The sequence below is a fragment of the Lactuca virosa genome, chromosome 1 (genome assembly GCF_052849685.1).
Source record: "Lactuca virosa cultivar CGN04683 chromosome 1, Lactuca_virosa_CGN04683_v6, whole genome shotgun sequence".
Taxonomy (NCBI): Eukaryota; Viridiplantae; Streptophyta; class Magnoliopsida; order Asterales; family Asteraceae; genus Lactuca; species Lactuca virosa.
This window is the reverse complement of record NC_136426.1, coordinates 308,919,829-308,935,974: the sequence shown is the minus strand read 5'-3', so window position 1 is coordinate 308,935,974 and position 16,146 is coordinate 308,919,829. Positions and strand designations below refer to the sequence as shown.

The following is a 16,146-nucleotide window of genomic DNA, read 5'->3' as shown; positions in this document are numbered from 1 at the left end:
TCAAGCTACATCAAAAGGTATGTCATCTAACTAGAACTTTGTAATATAGATGCTTCATAATATGCTAGTTAGGATGAAACCTTGGAATAGTTAATATTTGCATGTATAATAGAGAAAACATAGATCCAAGGTTTATAGGGTTGGATGTACACCATAGGAGTGTTAGAATGCTCAAAACCCAACAACTGTTCCCTCTCCACCGAGGGAACATACTCGTCTTGAAACATAGTAGTAAGGTGTTGCTTGTTTTTTTGAAGCCAAAATGTCTGCAGTCTGCGGACCACATCTGCAAGCCTCTACAGCAGAAGAGGTGGACCAAACGTCTACAGTCTGCAATAAGAAGACTGTTTGTTTTTTAACGTCTGCAGGCTGCTGAAATAAACTGAAATTTTAAATAAAATGATTTTACAAACATAAAATGATTTTGCAACACCAACATTTTAATAATAATAGTCTTATAACATTGAAAGTAAAATTCATGCATCTAACTTAGTCATACAATAAAAAAAATTGGTTTTACAATAACAATTTCATTTAAAACAATTAAATCTATATTGTGCATCAACTGATCAACAATTTCATCCCATAACTGATTCATATATTCACGGTCTGCTGTAGTACCATGTGTTGGAATCCCGTCTTCATCATCATCAACGCCCACATTGTTATTTCGAAACGAGACATTGGGTTCATCGTATCGTGCAAAATACTCATCACTCATTCCTTCTTTCCTTATAAAATTATGAAGTGCGAAACATGTCATGGCAATGTTTCTTTGTGTCACAAACGGGAATGGTGCCATCCTCTTCAATATAGGGAAGCGTGCTTTCAAAACACCAAAAGCACGCTCAATGACATTCCGAAGTTTTGCATGTCCATGTTAAATTTTTCCCTATTGGTCAATGCACGTCTTTGACGAAAATCTCCAAGCCAATACCTCACATTACGATAAGGGGCCGTAAATTCTCGAGAGTGTGCATACGCGACATCACAAAGATAATACTTGTCTGTAAAAAATTTAAAACACTAATCAGTTTTCAAACTAAGATAACAGTATTTAAAAAAAACAAAAACTTACCGGGTGGTGGAAACGGGAATGATGATTGTGGATCGGTTATTGCTTCTGATAATATTCTAGAGTCATGCGCTACCCCTTCCCACCCGACCACAACAAATGTGAAAATCATATTGAAGTCACAAATTGCCAATACGTTTTGGTAGTAGTCTCCCTTTCCCCTACTTCAATATAAGTATTGTTTCTTAGTAGGGACAACAACATGTATCAAAGTGCCATCAAGTGCACCAACCGCCCCTTTGAAAACCAGTCGTAGCCTCCTATTATGTCCTGGAATGTTTGGATTCGGATTAAAAGAAGTTGGTACTATAACATATTGTGCGGAAAGCATCATTTTTTCCAACACTTCATAAAAAAATTTATGAATTGTTTGCTTCGAGGTTTGAAATCTCCGCTTGATAATCACGTAACGTTGATTATGGCCGATCATCATAAAAAACATGGCCATCTTTTCCTCAACTGATACATGTTTGCTGTCCTTTAATGAGTAATTTTCTCCAAAATGAGCACATAGTCGTACAAAAGAGTCATGGGACATGCGTAGTACTTCAACACATTGTAAACGATTACGATGTAATAGTTCTTACATTATTGTTTATTGTGTGAATATCGCAAAGTAAATGTAAAGGGAAAATAAAATAGTACTGTAGTGTTGTATTAAGTAACTACTGCTGTACTAACTACTTTAAACTAATTGTTATTTAAAGTACCATGTGATCGGCCTGTATCCTGCTACCGACTCCAGTAAAACGACGATGTAAGACGTCGTAAGAAATGACGTTTGGCACCCGTAGACTTGCAAGTCCCACTGTAGCGAGCAGCAAGGTGTAGGATAGTCAATCCAGTATAGATCTATACACAAACTCATACGCTCCCCAATTAAGGAGATTCTGGATAGAAAACGGGTCATGACAGGTAGTGCCATGTCCCCTCGTTAAGTGGCTCACATAACTGTATGTAATGTATATGTATATGTATATGTATGTGCTAGCTGTATTGTGTGTTGTTTCTCTGTCTAGCTTGTATGTTTTGTTTCTCATCACTGTGTATTATGTTTGTTTCTCATCACTATGTATTATGTTTGTTTCTCATCACTATGTATTATGTTTCTTTCTCATCACTATGTATTATGTTTGTTTCTCATCACTATGTATTTCTTATGAATCAACTGACTCATTGTATGTTTCATTGTTCTAGTAATAGTATCTTCCTAAACTATACCTATTATAGTTTACTAGTAATGTTGTTTGTGTATATGAACATGTTTGTATACCTTTGCTAGCCAAAGGCATTGAACTGAATGATAGAAGTAACCTTTTATATCTACACACATATACATGATATATAACTAGGATTCAAACAACCTGAATACCCTAAGTCCACAACCAAACAAGGAACAAGAAGTAAGGTGAGCTATCAGTCCTAAGTCCTTTCAATCCTACTTATATAACTATATCTATATAGATACACAAAATATAAGTTAAAAGAATTTAAGTAAAAGTATTTATCATGTAAAAGAGTTTGATAAAAGCATTTGGTATGTAAAAGAGTTTGTAAAACAGTTTGAAGTAAAACAGTTTGGTAACACAGTTTGAAAAGTAAGAAATTCACTTGTTTGGTAGTTATTAATCACATGTGATTGATATAATAACTATAATTGTTCAACTTGTATCCCCCCATAAAATCATTTAAAAACATTTAAAAGGTTAATTAAGGGGTATGAACTCACCTGTAGTGAGTGGTTTGGATGAACGAAATGTATAAGATGCTAGGTGTCAAGTGAAGACTTGTACACACACAATGATCCTAGTTGACATATAATAACACATATATGTATCCAATTAGTCTTTAAACAACTAATTAACAAAGTTAAGACATCCTAGGACATGTAAAACACCGTATTTAAGTGTTATAAGTCCCAAGGATTGCATCTAAGCGTTGTAGGACATTGCTATTGAGTTTAGGGTTCAAGGGAACCCTTTATTTGCGTTTACGGTTTTGTGACCATAACTCATTGAGTTTACGGTCGTAAACCCATGAGTTTACGGCCGTAAACTCATGTTTCTTTGACCATTTGTGTTTTGAAGCTTTATAAGTCCTTAGAAGCATTTCTACTTGAAGTATAAGCCTTAGGAAGAGATTAGGGCACCATTTCACTCCTAAATGGAGTTTACGGTCCCTGGACCACTTCTCCTTGGGTTTACGGCCGTAAATCCGTATGGTTTATGGTCTTATGATGTTTTCAAGTACTAAACTCATTAAGGAAGGGATCTATGCAAGTTTCCAAGGCCTAGAAGGGACTAGGGCACACTTTGGCACCCTTTTTAGGGTTTACGGTCCAAGGTGTTCTTGGACCGCAAACACCTTTGATCCTTGGTTTCCTTGGTGTTTTCTTGATGTATAGATGTGTAACAAGCCTTAATATACTCTAGGATAGAAGTACTTACAAGATAGAGGCTTGAAAAGGTGATAAAATTCCAAGAACACTAGTGTGTGTTCTTGGTGAAACTTGAAGATCTAACCTTTTGGAATGATTTCACGGATGGAAGTGTGTTAAATCACTAGATTAAGTAATATATCAACTTATTAGGGCTATAAACACTTACAAGTTGAAGATCTTGAAGAATTGTTGGATGATACTTGAGAGAGAATTGAGTTTGGATCTTGAATTTGTGAAAAATGGTAAATAATGACTAAGTGTCATATATATACCCCCAATTTAGGGTTTACGGCCGTAAACACCTTTGTTTAGGCCGTAAACTCCAAAATCTTGGAGCTTTGGGACTTTATTGTTGCACAATAAACCCTAGAGCATCCTCTCTCCTGTTATCTCCTGGAGTACTAATCTTAAAATACTCAAACTTATTCCAAAAAGCTTGAAAATTAGCAGAAACAGTTTTGACTCCTATTGAAGTGAATGGTTGTACAGAATAGAAATTTCGGGTTGTCACATCATCCCCCTGTTAGAAGGAATTTCGTCCCGAAATTAGAGTTTAAGCAAATAAGTAGTTACAAATAACTAAGTAAAAAGAAGAGGATATTTCAGTTTCATCTGATCCTCTCGCTCCCAAGTGAATTCAGGTCCTCGCTTGGCGTTCTAGCGAACCTTCACTATCGGGATATAGCTTTGTTTCGTTTGCTTGACCTCCCGGTCCATGATCTCTACTGGTTCTTCCACGAAGTTGAGGCTCTCGTTGATCTCGATCTCATCGAGTGGGATTACAAGAGTCTCGTCGGACAGACAGTTTTTCAAGTTCGAGACGTGCAAGGTAGAATGTACGTTACTGAGTTCGCGTGGTAAGTTAAGTTTGTAAGCTACAGGGCCGATTCTTGCGAGAATCTCGAAAGGCCCTATGTACCTTGGATTTAGCTTTCCACGCTTTCTGAAGCGTATCAAGCCCTTCCAGGGTGAGACCTTCAATAGAACACGGTCGCTCACCTGGAATTCCAACGGTTTCCTTCGTTTATCAGCGTAGCTTTTCTGTCGGTCTCTAGAGGCTTTCAATCGTTCACGAATCTGAACGATCTTCTCTGTCGTTTCCCGAATGATCTCCGGACCTGTGAGAGTGCTTTCAGGAACTAGTCCTTTAGCTAACTGGGTATCACCTACCTCTACCCAGCATAGAGGGGATCTGCACTTTCGGCCATAGAGTGCCTCGAATGGAGCAACCTTTATGCTCGTGTGATAACTTTTGTTGTAGGAAAATTCTACAAGGGGTAAATGAGTATCCCATGCTTTCCCAATGTCGATCACACAGGCTCGCAACATATCTTCCAAGGTTTGGATAGTCCTCTCACTTTGCCCGTCTGTCTGTGGATGGTAGGATGTACTCATGTCCAGCCTAGTTCCTAGGGAACTTTGTAACGACTGCCAGAACCTCGAAGTGAATCTACTATCTCTGTCTGAGATAATGGATATGGGAACACCGTGCAATCGTACAATCTCCCTAATGTATGTTCTTGTAAGTTTCTCCATCTTGTCTGTTTCCTTGATAGGCAGGAAGTGTGCGGACTTGGTCAATCTGTCGACGATGACCCATATGGTATCAAGTCCACCCGTTGTCTTGGGCAACTTGGTTATGAAATCCATAGTGATCCGCTCCCACTTCCATTCCGGTATCTCTGGCTGTTGTAGTAGACCGGAGGGTTTCTGGTATTCGACCTTGACCTTTGCGCAAGTAAGGCATTTACTTACGAAGGTAGCAATCTCTGCTTTCATGTTAGGCCACCAGTATAACTTTTTAAGATCCAGATACATCTTATCTGAACCTGGGTGGACGGAATAACAAGTGTTGTGCGCCTCGTTCATGACCAAGTCCCTGAAACCACCGCGTTTCGGGGTCCAGATCCGATCCATGAGAAAATAAGCTCTGCCACCCTTAACCTCCAAGTTCTTATCCATCCCTCTCATGGATTCACCCGCCACATTTTTAGGTTTCAAAGCGTCGAGCTGAGCCTCCTTAATTTGCGTGGACAAGTGTGAATGGATAGTCATAGTCAATGATTTGACTCTACGACCAGAATATACTTTCCGACTTAGGGCGTCAGCTACTACGTTGGCTTTACCCGGATCATAACGAATTTCGCATTCGTAATCACTGAGTAGCTCGACCTACCGTCGTTGTCTCATGTTGAGCTCTTTCTGGTCGAATATGTGTTTCAGGCTCTTGTGCTCTGTAAAGATTGTGCTCCTTGTACCGTACAGGTAGTGTCTCCAGATCTTCAGAGCAAACACAACTGCTCCTAGTTCAATATCGTGGGTAGTGTAGTTGACCTCATGTGTCTTTAGATGTCTCGACGCATAGGCAATGACCTTACCTCGCTGCATCAGAACACATCCGAGTCCTTGATTTGACGCATCGCAATAGACAACGAAGTCTTCTATCCCTTTGGGGAGGGCTAGTATTGGTGCGGTGTACAAGGCTCTTTTGAGCATTTGGAACGCTCTCTCCTGCTTCTCTTCCCAGTCAAAAACCACGCCCTTCTGGGTCAGTGTCGTAAGAGGTTTCGCAATGCGGGAGAAGTTCTGAATGAACCTGCGATAGTAGCCAGCGAGACCTAGAAATTGACGAATTTCTGTAGGCGTCTTCGGTGCTGACCAGTTCTTAATGGCTTTAATTTTGGAAGGGTCCATGTGTATTCCCTCTTCGCTAACCACGTGCCCTAAGAATTCGACTCGTCGGATCCAAAATTCGCATTTCGAGAACTTCGCATAGAGCATCTCCGAACGAAGGGTTTCTAAGACTAGTCGCAGATGTTGACTATGTTCCTCCTCACTACGAGAGTAGATAAGTATGTCATCGATGAAGACGATGACGAACTGATCCAAGTAAGGACGACACACCCTATTCATTAAGTTCATGAATACAGCAGGTGCGTTTGTTAATCCGAACGGCATCACTATGAATTCGTAGTGACCATAACGAGTTCAGAAGGCTGTCTTCGGAACATCCTCCCCTAGCACTCGTAGTTGGTGATATCCGGACCTTAAGTCGATTTTTGAAAAGAAGTTCGCCCCTTGAAGTTGGTCAAATAAATCGTCAATACGAGGCAAAGGATAACGATTTTTGACGGTCAGTTTGTTGAGCTCCCTGTAGTCGATGCACATACGAAAAGATCCGTCTTTCTTCTTGACGAACAAGACTGGAGCTCCCCAGGGTGAGAAGCTCGGTCTTATAAAGCCCTTGCTGAGCAGTTCGTTAAGTTGACAGGACAGTTCTTGCATCTCAGCAGGTGCTAGACGATAGGGCGATTTGGCTACGGGGGTAGCCCCTGGAACTAAGTCGATTCGAAACTCGACTTGACGTTGCGGAGGTAATCCTGGGAGTTCTTCCGGAAAGATGTCGGGAAATTCGCGTACTACTGGAATGTTCTGAATGTCTTTCGTTTCTTGGCTCACATCGACCACATGAGCAAGGAATGCGTGACATTCCTTTCGCAAGCATTTCTGAGCTTGAATGCTCGAAATGATACGAAGGTTCGTGTCGGGTTTGTCGCCATATACTACTAGAGTTTCGCCAGACGACAGATTAAGGCGTACAGCCTTTTCGTAACACATGATGTCGGCACGATGAAGACTCAACCAATCCATGCCGATAATGACGTCGAAACGTTTAATAGAAACCGGCATGAGGTCGATCGAAAATGAATGGTTATCAAGTGTTAGGGTACACCCCATGAATATATTGCTAGTGCTCTCCGTCTTTCCATTAGCCATTTCTACAGTGAACGGTTCTTTAAGTGCTCGTGATTTTTGCTTAAGTAAATGAGAAAATTTTTGGTTCACGAAACTCCTCTCCGCCCCACTATCAAACAGTATGCATGCATAAGAGTTATCGAGGAGAAACGTACCAGTGACCACTATGGGGTCGGCAACCGCTTCCTCGTGGCCTATGGCCAGAACACTTGCCACTCCACCATCATTCCCTGCCTTCAGGCAGTTCCTTTTGTAGTGGCCCACCTCGCCACAACCGTAGCAAGTTTGGCTCACACCAGCGCCTGGGTCTTGGGTGATTGGCCTCGCCCGAGCTTTGCAGAAACGGGCAGCGTGCCCCTTCCTGTTGCAGTTCAAATACTGCATTTCCCGGCAGGCTGCTACATGGTGGAAGTTGCATTTGATGCACTTAGGCAAACTTCCCGCGTACTGCTTTACCGGACCAGCAGCGGCAGGTGCTATCGCAGCATGAATTGCCACGACCTACTGCTTTTTGGCAACCTTTGTCTTTCTCTTGTCATCCCAAAACTTCCGCTTGGAATCAGCGGTTCTGACGGGTTCTGAGATGGCCAGGGTTGTTGTTGCGGCCGGTGTACGAACCCCATGGTCTATGAGCCGTTGTGCCAATCGCTTGGCACTATCAAATGTAGTGCGGTTTGAGTCCAAAACATTTCCCTAGAATGGAGGCACCAGCCCCCATATGTATCTTTCAATCTTCTTCCCCTCTGTATGAACCATGTTGGGACAGAGGGCCACCAGTTCACAGAACCTGGCGGTGTAGGAGACTATGTTGGAGCCCTTCATGGTTAGGCTCCATTGTTCTTCCTCTAGCTTTTGGATTTCGCCCCTAGGGCAGTACTCCTCAACCATTAGCTCTCTTAGAGCTTCCCAGCCCATAGTATTTGCCATTATAAGAGATAGTGACTTGACATGGCTATTCCACCATGGTAGGGCTTTTGACTCAAAGGTGCAAGCAGCAAACTTGACCTTGCTTCCCTCTGGGCATGAGCAGATCTCAAAGGCCGACTCTGTCTTTTCGAACCATTGCGAGAGGGCAATGACTCCGCCAGTCCCCTTAAAGGACAATGGCTTGCAGTTTGTGAAGTCCTTGTAGGAGCACTCTCTGGAGCGCACAGGGATTTCACCATGAGTAGATAGGACAGGGGTTCCTCCTCCAGTGGAACCAGAAGAATGATATTGTGCGATGGCCATAGCCACAGCCGCAACTACGGCAGCATTCAGGGCTGTCGTGTCGAATTGAGGAGCAGGTGGAGTTGGTGCGGGAGGATCGCGTCTTGTTGATTTACGTGGAGCCATCTTTTACCTATAAGTTTAGAAAGATGAAGATATTGATAAGAATTTAATAGGAAGTAGATAAGAATGACTCATAGACTAACTCTCCATAGTCCAACAGCACAAATGAGTAGCACGATTGAATAGTATGATTGAATGAAGATCTAATACTAACAGATGATAGCAATTGGATATTGATTTCCATAAGGTTAGATATCTGTCAATAATATTGGAATTACAGATGTAATGAGTTCGGGAAAAATGACCTAGAAGTAGGTCTTACATCAACCAAGATGGAAAATTTTGACAGACTACTACCAAATCAAGACCTAACGGGTCTACGATTAACAAAGATAGGAAATTAGACTAGAGTTTTTACAAAAACTAGGTTATATCCAAAAGAGAAGTCGATAAGACTCTATCGGCGACGAGAACTACTAGAGTGAGTTCTTGAATCCGACAGAAGGCGTTCTATGTCTCTCACGCGCCTATCAGATCTTGCTTGCTGAGTTTGAAGTTCCCTGACTTCAGCTTGGGTTTCAGCAAGTTCCCTCCGTAGAACTGCATTGCGGACCTGAGTCCTTTCATGAGCAGACTCTAGTTGGCGAATGCGGACAGTGTTAATGCCAGAGTTGGCGTCAATCTCTACGACTCGGTTGATAGCTGCTCGACCTTGCTCAGTGTTCCGAGAAATCCTTCGAACCATGATGGCTAGGACCCTGTCAGCTGAACCTCCCTCAGTTAGGTTGTAGAAGCTTCTGTCTCCATTGTAGGGTATGGGTTGACCCTGTTCCTGACTCCATCTATCCAAGTTTGTGGCCCACAGCGGAGTGGGTCCTTGAAATGCTGGACGAGGGTTCAGGTTTGGGTCTTGAGCAGCTGGGGGTAGGTTGTTGACTTCAGGCTCTAAGTCAGAACCATCAGTAAAGCCTTCAGCTTCGTGATCATCCAAAGGGATTGGGTGATCATCTTCTGGCTCTTCTCCCAGCCCACAATATATCCATTGTAGGGTATGGGTTGACCCTGTTCCTGACTCCATCTATTCAAGTTTGTGGCCCACAGCGGAGTGGGTCCTTGAAATGCTGGACGAGGGTTCAGGTTTGGGTCTTGAGTAGCTGGGGGTAGGTTGTTGACTTCAGGCTCTAAGTCAGAACCATCAGTAAAGCCTTCAGCTTCGTGATCATCCAAAGGGATTGGGTGATCATCTTCTGACCCTAACTCTAAGCCCACAACCAAACAAGGAACAGGAAGTAGAGCAAATATCACAGATTCTAAGTCTATGCCATCCTAGTTACCTATAACCTTAATATATCCACTCTGCAACTATTGACATACCAATAAAGACCTTTTTAGTTCTCAGATAAGTAATTAATAGTCACGCAAAATACTCCTATAGTATTTTAAGTTTATGTTCTGTTCTACTGTTCTCGTTGTAGTAGTGTTGGTAAGTTTTTAGACTTGATGCAACCTCACAACCATACTTAGGCACATGCTAAGCACTCCTCGGATAATGTAGTTGATCAGGCTACATCTTCCCAGGGTTGACCATATGTCTCTAAATCTACTTGTATTATCCAACAATCGTAATACTTTTGTTCTGTACTAGTGACACTGATTTTAGTATGAATGCAGGTATGTATACTTAGTTAAATATTTTATTATTTAAAAGTATAAACTCTTTATCAGAGTATTTTAATCCCGCTGTGTTTATAGTTCGTATATCTTTTATGGGTTGATACACTCGACTCACTATAAACAATGCTCTGATACCAATCTGTCACACCCCAAAACCGGAACGGCGGAAACTTTCGGGGGTGGAGGACGTCATGTTCAATATCACAACAATGCAAAGTAGTAAACAAGCACAACATCATCCATTGCATTAATAATATAATTTCATACAAGTGTGTTCTGTCAAGTTATATAAACACCAAAAATATACATCAAAAATAAAAGATGAGTCTTGAACGAGCTCCATCTTCTCAGAACCTGGCACCGGTACCTGTCTACTGGTGACTTGAGAATACAAGTTATTTTGAAAGAGTTTATCAGCTTAAAAGCTGGTTAGATCATAACTATATTAGTTTCTGTATTTGTATGAAATCATTTGTAAGATGTTTGTAATGTATAAGTTTTGTAAAAGTTTGTATTTGTTTGTACTCTCCTAGAAAACCCTATGTTTCCTACTAAAAGTAGCCTTCTACCAAGGCATCTAGTGTCTGTGTGTGTCTCTTGTAAGAGTGTGTATTTTCCCAAATCTGACTATTATTAAACAAAAATATAGTTCTTACATTATTGTTTATTGTGTGAATATCACAAAGTAAATGTAAAGGGAAAATAAAATAGTATTGTAGTGTTGTATTAAGTAACTACTGCTGTACTAACTACTTTAAACTAATTGTTATTTAAAGTACCATGTGATCGACCTGTATCTTGCTACCGACTCTAGTAAAACGACGATGTAAGACGCCGTAAGAAATGACGTTTGGCACCCGTAGACTTGCAAGTCGCACTGTAGCGAGCAGCAAGGTATAGGATAGTCAATCCAGTATAGATCTATACACAAACTCATACGCTCCCCAATTAAGGAGATTCTGGATACAAAACGGTTCATGACAGGTAGTGCCATGTCCCCCTGTTAAGTGGCTCACATAACTGTATGTAATGTATATGTATATGTATATGTATGTGCTAGCTGTATTGTGAGTTCTTTCCCTGTCTAGCTTGTATGTTTTGTTTCTCATCACTGTGTATTATGTTTGTTTCTCATCACTATGTATTATGTTTGTTTCTCATCACTATGTATTATGTTTGTTTCTCATCATTACGTATTATGTTTGTTTCTCATCACTATGTATTACTTATGAATGAACTGACTCATTGTTCTAGTAATAGTATCTTCCTAAACTATACCTATTATAGTTTACTAGTAATGTTGTTTGCGTATATGAACATGTTTGTATACCTTTGCTACCCAACGACATTGAACTGAATGAAAGAAGTAACCTTTTATATCTACACACATATACATGATATATAACTAGGATTCAAACGACCTTCGGACAAATAACCTGAATGCCCTAAGTCCACAACCAAACAAGGAACATGAAGTAAGGTGAGTTATCAGTCCTAAGTCCTTTCAATCATACTTATATAACTATATTTGTATAGATACACAAAATATAAGTTAAAAGAATTTAAGTAAAAGTATTTATCATGTAAAAGAGTTTGATAAAAGCATTTGGTATGTAAAAGAGTTTGTAAGACAGTTTGAAGTAAAACAGTTTGGTAACACAGTTTGAAAAGTAAGAAATTCACTTGTTTGGTAGTTATTAATCACATGTGATTGATATAATAACTATAATTGTTCAACTTGTATCCCCCCCATAAAAGCATTTAAAAACATTTAAAAGGTTAATTAAGGGGTATGAACTCACCTTTAGTGAGTGGCTTGGATGAACGGAATGTATAGGATGCTAGGTGTCAAGTGAAGACTTGTACACACACAATGATCCTAGTTAACATATAATAACACATATATGTATCCAATTAGTCTTTAAACAACTAATTAATAAAGTTAAGACATCCTAGGACATGTAAAACACCTTATTTAAGTGATATAAGTCCCAAGGATTGCATCTAAGTGTTGTAGGACATTGCTATTGAGTTTAGGGTTCAAGGGAACCCTTTATTTGAGTTTACGGTTTTGTGACCATAACTCATTGAGTTCACGGTCGTAAACCCATGAGTTTACGGCCGTAAACTCATGTTTCTTTGACCATTTGTGTTTTGAAGCTTTATAAGTCCTTAGAAGCATTTCTACTTGAAGTATAAGCCGTAGGAAGAGATTAGGGCACCGTTTCACTCCTAAATGGAGTTTACGGTCCCTGGACCACTTCTCCTTGGGTTTACGGCCGTAAACCCATATGGTTTATGGTCTTATGATGTTTTCAAGTACTAAACTCATTAAGGAAGGGATCTATGCAAGTTTCCAAGGCTTAGAAGGGACTAGGGCACACTTTGGTACCCTTTTTAGGGTTTACGGTCCAAGGTGTTCTTGGACCGTAAACACCTTTGATCCTTTGTTTCCTTGGTGTTTTCTTTATGTATAGAAGTATAACAAGCCTTAATATACTCTAGGATAGAAGTACTTACAAGATAGAGGCTTGAAAAGGTGCTAAAAGTCCAAGAACACTAGTGTGTGTTCTTGGTGTTCTTGGTGAAACTTGAAGATCTAACCTTTTGGAATGATTTCACGGATGGAAGTGTGTTAAATCACTAGATTAAGTAATATATCAACTTATTAGGGCTAGAAACACTTACAAGTTGAAGATCTTGAAGAATTGTTGGATGATACCTGAGAGAGAATTGAGTTTGGATCTTGAATTTGTGAAAAATGGTAAATAATGACTAAGTGTCATATATATACCCCCAATTTAGGGTTTACGTCCGTAAACACCTTTGTTTAGGCCGTAAACTCCAAACTCTTGGAGCTTTGGGACTTTATTGTTGCACAATAATGTTGGGTTTTGAGCATTCTAACACTCCTATGGTGTACATGCAACCCTATAAACCTTGAATCTATGTTTCCTCTATTATACATGCAAATATTAACTATTCCAAGGTTTCATCCTAACTAGCATATTATGAAGCACCTATACTACAAAGTTCTAGTTAGATGACATACCTTTTGATGTAGCTTGATGTCTTCAAGCTTTAAGTGCTTAGCCTCAATAGTGTGGAAGCCTCAAATAGAATCACAAATCACCAAAACACCTTGGAAGAACTTGAGAGAATATGTATGCACACTAAAATCGGCCCACTCTTATTTTCACACACTTGTGCCAATTTTGTGAGCCAAGGACCCCTTTATATATTATGGAGGACTAGGGTTACATCCATGTAAACCCTAATACCCATGACCTTTCATTTACATAGGGTCCATGAGTTAAAAGCTCCATGGACCATCCATGAAAGCTTAGCCCAACCTAAATGAACTTGGCCCATTCCATATATATAAGAGTCCGTATTTAATTAGTTCTTTTTTTGATCACTTAATTAATTCTAAATTAATTCTTGATCAATACTAATTAAATAATATGATTCCATATTAATATATTAGAACTTATAATATATTAATATAAATCATAAATATACTATTCTCAAAAGACTATCCATATAAATTGTGCCTGTGAAGTGCAACCCAAATGGACCATGCCGGGTCGGGTCAAGTACATACCAAATATAGTTATGGACTTAGACATTAATCCAACAAATAAACCCTAGAGCATCCTCTCTCCTGTTATCTCCTGGAGTACTAATCTTAAAATACTCAAACTTATTCCAAAAAGCTTGAAAATTAGCAGAAACAGTTTTGACTCCCATTGAAGTGAATGGTTGTACATAATAGAAATTTCGGGTTGTCACAACACCCCTCTTCCAAAAAAAACGGATGTACAGGTACATAAGAATTACGAGAAGTAACTTTTGATCGTGATCCATTATGAACCTAAAATCAACAAAGTAGAACTTTAAAAAACATTACATTAATTATATTTCAAATAGCAATAAAAACATTACATAAACCATATTTCAAGTAGCAAAAAAACATTACAGAAACTATATTTGACGTAACAAATAAACATTACATTAATCATATTTCAAGTACGAAAAAAACATTAGATAAATCATATTCCAAGTAGCAAAATAACAAAAAATAGTTCCAACAAAGGCAAAAAGACCTAACAAAATAGTTCCAACAAAGGCAAAAAGACCTTACAAATAGTTTCAACACTAGAAAAATCATCGGACAATCTTTTCATCCTTCAAAACTCCTAAACTTGTACCCGTCATCTCAAGTCATACTTGTAATATCTCGGGAACATCGGGCAAATGCGTCCACATCTCTCTCATGTTCATGGTCCCTCCAAAAATATGATATGCAACAAAGCGTAAAGGATCTGTAGGGCCTAACTGAAGCACCTCTAACTTTTCTAAACATTGAGGGATTGTATACCCTTTAGTCAAACTTTGTAGAGCTTTTTTCATTTCTAATGCAAAATCGTCACCAGTAATAGAAGTTCCATCAGGTGAAGAAGCAGACGGTGAGGCACTAGGAGGTATAGGAGTTGAGGGTTTAGCCCTTTTGTTGGGTTTACCAGATGGTGAAGCAGTATATAGTGAAGCAGCAGAAGGTGAAGCAGCAGAAGGTGGTGGCTCATGGTGGGAAGTGCCATCACCATCATCATCAATTGCATGAAAGGGGTGGTGGTAATCTGAAGTGGTGGAAGATGACAAGAGGATGCTCCAGCTACTGATGATTATTGAGTTGAGTAACTCCTAAAATTACCAGTAGCACTATTTCCATCAAAAATTCGTACACAAAGATCTGGAAAAAGGCAGTGGAATTGTTCTCAATGAAGCAGCCTTTGGATGCCCCTAAACCCAAATGTAACAAAAAATAGTATAAGAATATTTGGCGACTTCAAACATAAATGTTTAATATATATATATATATATATATATATATATATATATATATATATATATATATATATATATATATATGTAAATGTGTATATACCTTCTTAAAACCATCCCACTCCTCGGCTGTTAAGTTAAAAGTGTTTGTTTGAGAGTTGTATATATTACCAGTTTTGTTTTTTAAATACACCCATCCTGTGTATTTGGCTTTTAGATTGTCATATGCGTTTTTCATTTGTTTTTGACTCAACTCAAACCCAAATTTCTCCTTAAGAACTCTTCCAAGCCTTATCCATGAGTCTTTCTGCAAACTCAATCCTTTTCTACCGACACTCTATGCTTCTTCAATACAAGTATCCAATAAGCATTTTAAATGCTCATTGGTCCATTGTTGTTTTTCTCCCACTTCTAATAAGCAATATATCATAGACAATAATAATTTCATAAGGTATTGTAGCATTCACAAATTGACAAATATGATTTCATAAGGTGTTGCATATCATACACATTACAAAAAAAAAATAATGATTTGAAACAATCAAGAGTATTTTCAAAAACAAATAACAATAAACAATCAACAACTAAAGTGTGATTTTCACATGACTTGTTAGATATCGTTAGTTGACAACATTATTTCACATTTTCAGCACAAATTTCACAGCATTATTTCACAGCAATAAACAATTCACAATTGACAACTTTACTTCACAACAATAAACAATTCACAATTGACAGCATTATTACACAGCAATAAACAATTCACAATTCACAACATTATTTCACAACAATAAACAATTCACAATTGACAACATTATTTCACATATAGGAAAAGGCTCTTTTGCTTGTGCACTACTCATGAGACATAAACATGAAAAGAAATGGCAAGACTTTCTTTAATTTTCTTAATTTTCAGCAAAATAGGCTATATATATTTATATTATTTTCCAGAATATCAATCAAGCATACATGATACATGACTGTAGTTCCATTCTTTTTGTATGCAAAAACCTAATCTGATCATGTTATACATGTATTGTAATAGCATATTGTGAAGGAGGAGATATGCATGTATTGTAATAAC

At 38.9% G+C, this 16,146-nt stretch overlaps 1 pseudogene; it reads right to left on the bottom strand.

Moving 5' to 3' along the window:
- Nucleotides 1–355: 355 nt before the first annotated feature.
- LOC145130976 (uncharacterized) lies at nt 356–1,187 on the bottom strand (annotated as a pseudogene).
- Between the last annotated feature and the right edge of the window lie 14,959 nt (nt 1,188–16,146).